Source organism: Peromyscus leucopus, unplaced genomic scaffold (genome assembly GCF_004664715.2).
Source record: "Peromyscus leucopus breed LL Stock unplaced genomic scaffold, UCI_PerLeu_2.1 scaffold_30, whole genome shotgun sequence".
NCBI classification, from domain to species: Eukaryota; Metazoa; Chordata; class Mammalia; order Rodentia; family Cricetidae; genus Peromyscus; species Peromyscus leucopus.
In genome coordinates this window covers 1-12,220 of record NW_023505178.1, presented here as the reverse complement: position 1 = coordinate 12,220, position 12,220 = coordinate 1, and the positions used below count along the sequence as shown (strand labels likewise).

The following is a 12,220-nucleotide window of genomic DNA, read 5'->3' as shown; positions in this document are numbered from 1 at the left end:
GATCAACTCAAAAAATCAGTAGCCCTCCTATATACAATGGACAAAGAAGCTGAGAAGGAAATCAGAGATACATCACCCTTTACAATAGCCAAAAATGACATAAAATACCTTGGGGTAACACTAACCAAGCAAGTGAAGGATCTATATGACAAGAACTTTAAGTCCCTAAAAAAAGGAATTGAAGAAGATGTCAGAAAATGGAAAGATCTCCCATGCTCATGGATAGGCAGGACCAACATAGTAAAAATGGCAATTTTACCAAAAGCAATTTACAGATTCAATGCAATCCCCATCAAAATACCAACACAATTCTTCACAGACCTGGAAAGAACAATACTCAACTTCATATGGAAAAACAAAAAACCCAGGATAGCTAAAAGAAACCTGTACAATAAAACAACTTCTGGAGGCATCACAATCCCTGACTTCAAGCTCTACTATAGAGCTACAGTAATAAAAACAGCTTGGTATTGGCATAAAAACCGACATGTGGACCAATGGAATCGAATTGAAGACCCTGACATTAATCCACACACCTATTAACATATAATTTTTGACAAAGAAGCCAAAAGTGTACAATGGAAAAAAGAAAGCATCTTCAACAAATGGTGCTGGCATAACTGGATATCAACATGTAGAAGGCTGCAAATAGATGCATATCTGTCACCATGCACAAAACTTAAGTCCAAGTGGATCAAGGACCTCAACATAAATCCAGCTACTTTGAACCTGCTAGAAGAGAAAGTAGGAAGTAGTCTTGAACGCATTGGCATAGGATATCACTTCCTAAATATAACACCAGTAGCACAGACACTGAGACAAACAATCAATCAATGGGACCTCTTGAAACTGAGAAGCTTTTGTAGAGCAAAAGATACGGTCAACAAGGCAAAGCGACAGCCTACAGAATGAGAAAAGATCTTCACCAACCCCACATGTGACAGAGGACTGATATCCAGAATATATAAGGAACTCAAGAAATTAGACATCAAAACGACCAATAGTTCAATTAAGAAATGGGCTATTGAACTAAACAGAGAATTCTCAACAGAGGAAACTCAAATGGCTGAAAGACATTTAAGGAATTGCTCAATATCCCTAATCATCAGGGAAATGCAAATCAAAACAACTCTGAGATACCACCTTAAGCCTGTCAGAATGGCTAAGATCAAAAACACTGAAGACACTTTATGCTGGAGAGGATGTGGAACTAGGGGAACTCTCCTCCACTGCTGGTGGGAATGCAAGCTTGTGCAACCACTTTGGAAATCAATGCGCTTTCTTAGAAAATTGGGAATCAATCTCCCCCAAGATCCAGCTATACCACTCTTGGGCATATACCCAAGAAATGCTCAATCATACCACAAGAGCACTTGCTCAGCTCTGTTCATATCAGCATTGTTTGTAATAGCCAAAACCTGGAAACAACCTAGATGCCCTTCAACTGAAGAATGGATAAATAAATTGTGGCTCATATACACAATGGAATACTACTCAACAGAGAAAAACAATGACATCATGAGGTTTGCAGACAAATGGATGGATCTAAAAAAATCATCCTGAGTGAGGTAACCCAGACTCAGAAAGACAAATATGGTATGTACTCACTCATAGGAGGATACTAGATGTGGAACAAGGATGACTGGACTGCTACTCACATCACCAGGGAGGCTACCTGGAAAACAGGACCCCAAGAAAGACACGGGGATCGCCCAATGACAGAGAAATGGGTGAGATCTACATGAACAACCTGGACATGAGTGTAATATTTAATATTCATTCACACAAATGAATATTAAATATTACAACCTGCTGAGTCCATTTAGTTCCAGAAACCATTTTCTCACTGACCCTGTCCTTGGAGGCTATCATCTGTATACTCATATGCATCTAAGTCTACATTGTAGTGTTCTTCTGTTTTTCTTGAGATAGAATTTCTGTCGCTATAAAGCCCAGGCTGGCCTGAAATTTATGACCTCTGCCTTCAATAGTACTAGGATTATAAGGATGTCTGCAGGCATGGCACAATGATGTCTTCTTGTGGCAGAGCTCAGCTTCCTTTTCCAACAAAATCTTCTCTTTACTCATATCCACTTTCTACATCCCCTATCAAACTTCTCAGAATGGAAGTTTCCATAGACAAGGTCCTGACTCACTTTGTGGAGTTCTGCACGTTTTTGTTGTGAATTGTTTTTCTCTCCAAATGGTTCTGAGTTCTCCCTCTACACACCATCCCAGGTAAATGTGGTCATTAACTCTCTTGCAATGTCTTTATTTACCTGATGGAATCTAACCACAGAGAGCATGTTACTAAGTTCTTCCATTTTTAAAAATCTTCATCTACTTTTGCCAAGATCCAGCGGGTCACATTACTCAACATATCTAGAATCTTTCCCTTAAATTGCTCTACGTCTGACAGGCCCACTATTCACCATGCTGTGCATCACCTTCACAGGCATATATTTAAGTGATTAAGTCCCTGCCCAGAATGTGTAAAAAATAAATAAAAGCAATGCTGGACCCTGTTGTCAATGATGTCCTACCTATTGAAGTCACTTTTGTCATGTTAGTACTGTTCAAACTGCTTGTCAATGTCATTATCTTAAAACAATGTCTGCTCTTGATAGTATCAACATACCATTGTTAAATGTGTCTGTCACCATAAGGTACAGCCTGAAGGACAACCCATCCCACAGTTTCCATGTTTAAGGGCTAGAGTCATAACCTCTTGGTAGAGCACTTGCCCGGCATGGCATGAGACCCTGCATTTGATACCCAGCACTACACAGACCCAAAGAACCTCAGCCATTGAGTTACATTTGGGCTGTTCTTGAACTTTTCTAGAGGCACCAGGTGTTTAGGAATAGGCGGTTTATGAGGAGCAGCATTCTAAGACAGACCTGTCAATTGTGAACTCAGAACTTTCCGCCACTGCTTTCCTAGGAAACTGATCAGAATGATTTGCCAATCTAAGAGCCAGGAGTTTCTGGATTTATCCACTGAGTTGGCTGTTACTTAAACACCTTTCATGGAGTTCCTTCCATCAGCTCTATCTGCTGATGTGCTGGAAATCAGTGCCTAGTACTGATGGGACCCACCTGTCTAAGGTGAGAATTTTTGTGATATAAATTCTTTATCTCCAGGAAATCTTTAGCACAATCTGTATTTCTCAATAATTCAAGTGGATATTTTGGGAGAATTGAAGCCTTACATTGGCAATGATGAGGGACAATTAATGTTTGAATTACAATGTGTATTTGCAATAGAAAACTTGATACAAGATCAAATAACTTGGACATTTTTTGATTTTTACTGGGAAAAGTATTTTCATAACTGAATGAGAAATTAATTTGCTTAATATGTTTCATTCATTATTTGTTGAGTTTATGAGTTTATGATCTTCCATTTTGCTTACTTCATTTTTTTTCAGCCATTTCTAGCCCTTTAGACTCTGTGGGATCTGCATATACCTGCTGAATTATAGAAAAAAAGGCTGAGAAAATATTTTGTGTTTCCATTTGTCTTCCAGATTCAGTCAAATTTCCTATATTTTAGAATGGATACAGGTAATGTCAGTACTTTTAGAAAATCTGTGGTAAAAATCCTGAGGACATTGTTAGATATTTCTGTCTTATTTTCCTGGACACATTGTATTCTCAAGAAGAGGTGCAGAAGTACCATAGGATCATGGGGAAGAAACGTGCAGGCTGGACCAAGGTTGGCAGATGGAAGGCAAGGCTGGCTTGAAAGAATTTATGAGAGTTTCCAGGAATCAGGAGGGAGAGAGTGTGTGTGTACTGGTTTTAATGGGATGACAAGGAAGTAAAAAAAATCCAGTAAGATAATCCATGTACTTCAAACCATCCTATCAAAATGAATGAAATCAAAACAAAACAACAGACATTCAACAAGACAATGGGAAAAAAAAAAAGGACCAAAGGGATTGAAGGTCAGGGTTAATTCCTAGTCATACTGGGTTTTAACAGGAATCTTTTTCCTTTTCTTTTTTTTTCCACTTCTAAATGATGAGCACACGATTATACTTTCCAAACAAAGAATTTTTTTTAACTACTCTCTATTATGAATTCCTCATGTAAGCATGAGAAAACACTTAAAAATTATGTGAGCTACTTTCTATTTACTCAGAAACTAGATTCTCTAAATCATATTTAAAACTCAGTTTAAGTTTTGCATGTATTGTCATGCCAATCTCTTCTGATGACAGATTAACCATAGAATTTTAAAACTTGAATAATAGGACATTCCGAAATAACTAACAATTATGTGGCTTCATTCCTCTCAGTATAGAACATACATGTAGAATTAATGGCAGGATTTTCAGAAGAAAGAATATAAATTCTTTCTTATCAAATGCAACTGTTCAAGCATTTCTAATCAGTTGAGCGGGGCTCTAAGGATAGAGGTAGTGTAAACAATTAAGCCCTTTAATTCTCAGCTGCTACTGATTAATTAGGATATGCACATGTAAAACACTGAATTAATATAGTTAAGAAAAGACTCAGTTGTTATTAATTTGTATTTTTAAATTTGTGGAACTTCATCATTCAATAAATGAACTGAAGCTCCTAGTCCATTATAATAAATTTGATTTTTTTAGACTTTGGTATTTACGATTATACTATAAAATAAATGTAAAGTAGATAAGCAGGTAATTTTTCTACTCAATTATCAAACTAAAATATTTATGCACAGTACATATAAATTTGTCAGTTAGCAATACAAATACATTCAAGGACTTAAGTGTTGCATACTTGCTCATGCCTCCAGACTCACACTAGAACAGAGCTAGGCATGACTACTGACTTCACATAAATAGTGTCCACTCTTTCTAGGAAGCTTAAAGAGAAATTCATAATTTGTCCAAGAAAGAACTATCTTCTTTCTTTAGTTTCTTTTTTTCTTTTCTAGTTTTTTGGTTCAACGTCCTCTCTCCTGGTGGAATTATTTCCACAGGCAGGCATTGTTTTATATTCCGTTCATTCCTGTCTTTAGAGACTAGTGTTTTTTTTTTTTTTTCATTTCAGGATGCCTTTGAGTCATAACACAGCAAGGAAACACTTATTCATTCTTCATTATTTGTGTTTGATATTGTCTGCATTTAGTTACATAATTTGTATACTTTCCTGAAAATGAGGACATGAAATGAGGTCATAGAAAACCATTTCTTTCATAGTGTAACTAGATATAAAAAAAGAATGCTTTTTCTGGCCACTCAGTGGTCTCTGCCCATGTAGGTACTATGGGAACAATTTGGATGGTAGTCTTGATTAACTCACTTTTTTAGGTAAGTAAGATAACTGGTCTGCTACTTATTATTTTTCTATTGTGTCAGAGGAAGTATGTCACCATGGCAAAGACCATCATCACTGTCATTTAGGTGTGTGTTCTTCTACTGTCTCTTCAAAAAAGAAAATCCAAGAAAGAGATTCACATCAGATGAAAATATTCCATGGCAGACCTGTTTCACACACAGCCAGAGCTGGGATGATGACACAAAACTTCTAAACATGCTTCATGATTATTATTGCTCTGGCTTTTTCTCAGTTTACATTTTTTGAGGCAATGTGAGCTTCATAGAGATTCTAATTTACAAAGGATGAAAAAGACATGGAAACCCTATTATCAGCTCCTGGCATCCTCATGCAAATTCCTTATTACTGATAGATAAAAGCATATTTGGACATGAGAAATACAGGTAGTTCAGTTCTTAGCTTTTAAAATACATCATGTTTCAATGCAAAGGCCCAAACCAAAAGTGCTCAAATGGGAGATGCAGAGAGCACAGTAAGGAACTAGAGATGTGAACAGTTAAACGCTTATGTAAAATTTGATGTTTTACATAACTTTAATGAACTGACAAAGTCTTCTGGGGAAAAAGCCCAGAGGCAAACACACACAGGGATTTGGTCAAACAACTTTTGGGCAAAGATTGGTATGATTTTGTAATTGGAAAGGAACCAATGAAATGCGAGTTGAGTCTGGTTAATGATCTGCAGTTATTGGTTAAAGAAGTATATTAGAGTAGGTATCCTCCACCCATCTCACCTTTCCCATCAACCCACAAGCCTCTGGACAATGAAGTGGGTGACCTTCCTCTTCCTCCTCTTTGTCTGTTGCTCTGCCTTTTTCCAGGGGTGTGTTTCGCCGAGATGCAAGTAAGAATTTTATGTTTTTCACTGCATCCACTTTTATCTTACTTTCCTAAAAATGGAAGCCTTGCATTTTGAAAGAGTTATTTCTAGACTTTGATGCTATTTTGCATCTGAGAACCCTTGTATGGTTATATTATTAATATACTTTAGACATCTTAGGTGATAATAATTTGAGGATTTCTTTAAAGTTTAGTTTTACATTTCTTTTAATTTTGAAGACATGCTAGGCAGAGTGACTTAAGCTATATTGTATATAGCTGAAGCCAGAATCTTCAAAGTCTCGAAGGCCTGTTTACTCTACCATGCTATACTAAACAATAAACATGTGTGTTGTTAATTTTATAAATGGAGCTTCCATTTGTATTTACTTTTATTTCAGATTGTCTTAGTAGTTACTTAGAGACACGATAAAAGCATTGACTCTTAGGTTTGAATGCAAAGCTATAAACACTTAGATGTTTTTTAAGTAGTATTCGAGGTGAAAGGGTAGTTCTTTAGATGCAGAAGGAAGAAGTCATTGGCAGATTCATTTTATTTTTTGTAGAGATCAGAGGTCAGTGTCATAAAGTACAGGAATAGCTTAAGTGTGTAGAAAGAAGTATGAAAAACAGCATTATAATTAGTTATTGTCATCAATCTTTAAATATGTTTTGTGGTTTTTGTCTCCCTGTTCCCACAGACAAGAGTGAGATTGCTCATCGGTTTAATGATTTGGGAGAACAACATTTCAAAGGCCTGTAAGTTAAAATGTTGAAAGTCAATTTAATGTTTCTGGTAGTATTAGTTACAGTTCTCAATTGCCCCCTTTCCCACATTGAGCATGCAAAATTGGAGGTCATGACTGTCCAACAGAAATATCTCTGTTGGTGGAAAAACTGCTGACCTCTATGAGCATATGGCAAGCAGAGGACACATAGTTATTGGGCACTTGAAACTTGGCAAGTCTAAGTGAGGAGCACACATTCAAATTATATTTAACTTTAATTAAATATCTCTATCCACTTGTGGCTAATGGCTGCTTTAGTGGAGAATGAGATTCTGGAGCCCACATTAAACTTGTGAAGAATGGGATCTTAGTTTTCTTACTGAAAAGGTCTATGATATATAGCTCCTTAAGAGGCTAACTTGCTAATTCTTCTTTACACAAAAAGATCTCATGGTATCTTGAGAAGATTATTTTGTCTTTGTAGTACTGGGGACTCATACCTGTGAAGCAAGTGATCTATAATTAAGTCACATCCCAATCTCAAAATGTTTTAATATAGTGAAAATGAGAAGTTTATATTTAAATGCTCAATAGTGTCATATACCCTGATTAACAGAGGTATATGGATTAGAAGAGAAAAAACTCAAAGGACTTTCATAATGTCTAGCCTTGACAATGAAATGTATTTAGAACATAGTTTGCTGGTTTGTCCCATGTTCATAAATCTACCTACACACCTATGCGTCTATACTTAAGCATGGTAGGAATCCATGTTCTTTTTGCTTGGAAAGGCACCTCTTCCTGGTTATGTCTCAGAGAAGAGCTGACAGGAATAGGCTTTCGAGATAGTAGTAAGAAAGATAGACAAAATATAGATGGTATACATGTACACAATTTGCTGTTTAGGAAAGATAACTACTTCGTAGTAAAGTTTTATTTCTATGTCTGTTTTTCAGAGTCCTGGTCATCTTTTCCCAGTATCTACAGAAAATGCCCATATGAAGAACATGTGAAATTAGTGAATGAAATAACTGAATTTGCTAAAACCTGTGTTGCTGAGGATTCTGCTGCAAACTGTGACAAATCAGTTGTCAGTACATTCTGATTTTGAGGATCCTTTTGCCTCTTCTATATAATTCTGAGTATTTCAAAGGAAAACAAATACTTTCTCCATACCTAAGGCCCAGGGAACACTGTGGAAGAGGGGCAGAATGATTGTTAGAGCCAGAGGAACAGGGATTTTTGCTATGAGATTGTCTCCTAGCAATGTCACAAGCTAGACTCAAAAAGTCTCACCAACATGACTGGCCAAATGTGAGCTTAAGAGTGACAACACAATAGACATGCCAGGGTGGATGAAAGACCCAAGGCCTCTACCTACACAACGAACTCCAGGCAAACAAGGAATGCTGAGAGAGGGAGAAATTGGCTTCTGCAGGGAAGAGAGAACCAATTGGTTACTTCAATACCAATGGTCAGCCCTGAAAACATGCATCCGAGTAACATTATACAGCCTAACAGGCTATATTTAGGAATATATATGTGTATAGTACACATATATGTATGTAACAACAATTAATGAGAAATGAGGTCACAGATCTGAAAGAGAAAAGGGGCATATCTGTGTGGATTTGGAGGGAGAAAAGGGAAGGAGGAAATGATGTAATTATATAGTAATCTCAAAAAATAAAAGGAGTGATAAAAGGTTATTAAATGATCAAAGTTGCAAGCAAATGGAGACATTCTATCTATTCTCTCAACTTACAAAAATTCTTGGAGGCTACAGATAGAAGTTACAATAATGTTAATGGCAATTTGTTATTTGTACAATTCTTTTCAAGCTCTAAAATCTGATTTCTGTTCACAGAGGCAAATAGTAAGAGCATGCTTTATGTAATTATTATTTTTTGTTTGTGGTGAGAGCTTCTACTCTCTTACTATAGTTGACAATAACTACAATACCACCAAGCTTATCTTGGAATTTGTCTTGCTTAACTGAGAGGCTATGCCAGATGATCAGTAACTGAGTTCCTCCTCTCTCTGTCAGCCATCACACCTCTTTTGGATTTTGTGAATTGCACTATTTTAGTTATCTTTTTTGTTTGTTTATTTGTTTTTGGAGACAGGGCTTCTAGGTGTAGCTTTGGCAGCTTTCCTGGAACATGCCTTGTAGACCAGGCTGGCCTCCAATTCACAGAGATACTTCTGGCTCTCCCTCCCGAGGGCTGGGATTAAAGGCATGTGCCGCATCGCTAGGCCTTATTTTAGGTATGTTATCTGAGTAGAAACCACACAGAATGTGTCTTTCTGTTACTGGCTTATTGCACGTACCAACATGTCCTCCAGGTTGGCCCATGTTGGTGCCAGTTGTAGAACGTTCCTCTTCTAAGGGTAAGAGTAATCCCTAGTGTGTATTCATCACACTATTACCTGTCATCCACATTTTCTTTATCCTTTCTTCTGCTGGTGGCAGTTTAGGCTGTTTACACATTTTGATTATTACAGGCAATGCTACAGAAGCTTATAAGGCTAATATTTTCTTGACATAATGGTACTATGTTAATCTTCTGAATGCATCAGCTGATTTCTATGCTATTTGGTTACTTAGAAAAATTATAATGTTATAGCTCTTTATTTCTGTTTTAGTGACATAAATATTTTAGACACAATTAAAAAGTGGGGTTTTCAGGCATTTAGAAGAAGTTGTGCTATTTATGGGTAGGGATTTTAAAACCTGAGGCATGAGCTTCCCTGACTGCTTAATATATTGGCAAAGCCATTTCTCAAATTGATCTCTAGCCCCTTTCTATTTGCTTTTCTCTGGAAAACTTTCCTCTGGAAACCTTTTCCTCTATTTGCAGAGTTAGTGATTCACACAAAATATTACAGTTCTACTTGATATTCATAAAAGTACATTTTTGAAAGTTAATAATTTTTGTTTAGATAAGTAAAATTTCCATGAAGTTAAATTATTTTTGTAATAAAAATTAATGAGGAAGGGAAGGATTATTTGACAAATGAAGTCCTTTGGAGTGGCATTGTTTCTAGAATAAAAGGGCATCTGTATTTCAATGCAGTAATTATTTATAGTAGATTGTGTTATTCCTCAGTTTGACAGGAAAACCTACTAAAGCCTTGGGCTTCTTCAAAAGGAGCAGATCACGTGAGAAGTTGTGTGAACATGTGTGCTCCTGAGCATGAGGTCACATGCTTCCTCAAGTCCTAGCTTCCCTTGATTTTTTTTATTATAGTGACTTCACTCCTAGCTTTTAGTTCCATATAGAAAACATGTAAGGCAACATTCCTTAAGGCCATTAGCTATTTGCTTCTCTGTTTTATTCACCAATACACAATACTGTGGCACTTGGCTATTATGAAAATTATCAAAAATAGATGAATCAAAGGAAAGCAAATGAATTTTTTATGTGATTTTTTTTTTGCTTCACAGTTAAAAAATTATATGATTAACAAATATTTATACTTAAATTTATTTTAAGTAGTACATTAAGTCCTAAAATTGTATTTACTTCAAAGTGTCATGTGATGTTTCAATATCATGCACATATATCATCTATATACCTATATACAAGGCATTTAGTTTTCTTAATCAAGTTTTTATCTGCACATCCAGTTTTTTTACATTGCTTGTTGGATATAGAGAAAGTCAGGTACTGGCAGGAATTTAACAGCTTCTGTTTCCCACTTAGCAAACTCTTTTTGGAGACAAGCTATGTTCCCTTCCAAGTCTTCGTGAAAACTACGGTGAAACTGGCTGACTGTTGTACGAAACAAGAACCCGAAAGAAACGAATGTTTCCTGCAACACAAGGATGACAACCCCAACCTGCCCCACTTGTGAGGCCAGAAGTTGAGGCCATGTGCACCTCCTTTCAGGAAAATGCTGCTGCATTTATGGGACAGTAAGTAAACAGATATCTATGTTTTAAATTAAAAACTGAACAATAGCTCTGCCAGGAACACTTATGCTAGTAGTCATAAAACCCTCAAATATCTATCATCAAGCCTGGGAAAGTTTTACCTTGAGGTAATTTTTAAAATTTAACATTTGATACAAAAAAACTATGCACAATGACAATAAAAATCAAAAAATATTTTGATCTTGAAAACAGATATGGTCTGTGGGAAAAATCCGAGATTGAGAAGTTGTAAAATATTCTGACGTGGTGTGTGTGTGTGTGTGTGTGTGTGTGTGTGTGTGTGTGTGTGTGGTGTTCATGTTCCCTGGATCATTTTCATTTTAGTCAGCAATGTTACATCACCCAAATTTATTACTTACTGAAAATATACACATGTGAATATTTGAACGCAGATACAAATTTAACCTACCTTCTCTCTCTTGAGAAGAATAGAGACTGGTCATCACTCATGGCCACAATGAGTAAACTTGGTCAATTACAAATCTTTGGGTTTGGGTTGAGTGATCATTTCTGTAGTGTTATGTGCTGTGGGAAATGATTGTCTGCTTTCTTCTTTTTCCATAACTTAGCTATTTGCACGAAGTCGGCAGAAGACATCCTTACTTCTATGGCCCAGAGCTCCTTTACTATGCTGAGAAGTACAATGCCATCATGACTGAGTGCTGTGCAGAAGCTGACAAAGCTGCCTGCTTGACGCAAAGGTGACCCCTGGGAAGATGGGGACAGAACTGCTCTGTATACCAAACCCAGAGATTGACCGTCTTACGGTTGACTTAGGAAATCTGAATCTCTGAATGAGACTTCTCTCTGTCATTAGAAAACCTTCTTCCCTCTTACATTACCAATGGCTTTTAGTTCTAATACCTTTCTTCCTTCTGAGATTTAGCAGTGATGTCTAGAGAGGGAATTCTTGGATGTGTGTTTACTTGTCTTCCAATTCTTTATGGTGGTGACTTCTGGAGTATAATAGCGTTTGTCACACTGGACAGCAAGAGCTAGTTTGTTTGTTTTTTGCTTTTATTTTTTAGTCCTTCCTTGAGACATTTTAATGGAGATGGAATTCAAAGCTGTGAATTTTACTGAGGCTAGATGTTAGAATCCATTCATTTGTCTATACATATTTATTATGCAAATTATTTGTTTTTCTTAGGCATTTACTCATTTTATGAAAGTTGCTGAAGTAGGACTGAGATGAATTAGTCACACAACTAAAAAGTCATATCCAGGGCCCTTCCCCGGCAATGTCTCTATGCTGCTTTCTAAGTACCTAGCAGTCTACACTATGCCCATACTGATTTTCATTCTATTAAGTATCAAAATAATCATTTGTCAAAAGAGAGTACATTCGAATTCAGGTGTAAATTATCTTAAATTTTTCATTTGGATGAAAGTTGCAACTCAATA

The 12,220-nt window shown here is 36.5% G+C and overlaps 2 long non-coding RNA genes across 2 annotated transcripts; both read left to right on the top strand.

Annotated features, from left to right (window-relative positions):
* The first annotated feature begins 6,109 nt into the window (after nucleotides 1–6,109).
* LOC119087206 lies at nucleotides 6,110–7,870 on the top strand. Its single transcript, XR_005090646.1, has 3 exons — nucleotides 6,110–6,176; nucleotides 6,853–6,910; nucleotides 7,836–7,870. It is a non-coding gene; the product is annotated as an uncharacterized LOC119087206 (long non-coding RNA).
* Nucleotides 7,871–10,730: 2,860 nt separating this feature from the next.
* Nucleotides 10,731–11,511, top strand: LOC119087207. The gene is made up of 2 exons (XR_005090647.1): nucleotides 10,731–10,798; nucleotides 11,386–11,511. It is a non-coding gene; the product is annotated as an uncharacterized LOC119087207 (long non-coding RNA).
* The last annotated feature ends 709 nt before the right edge of the window (nucleotides 11,512–12,220 follow it).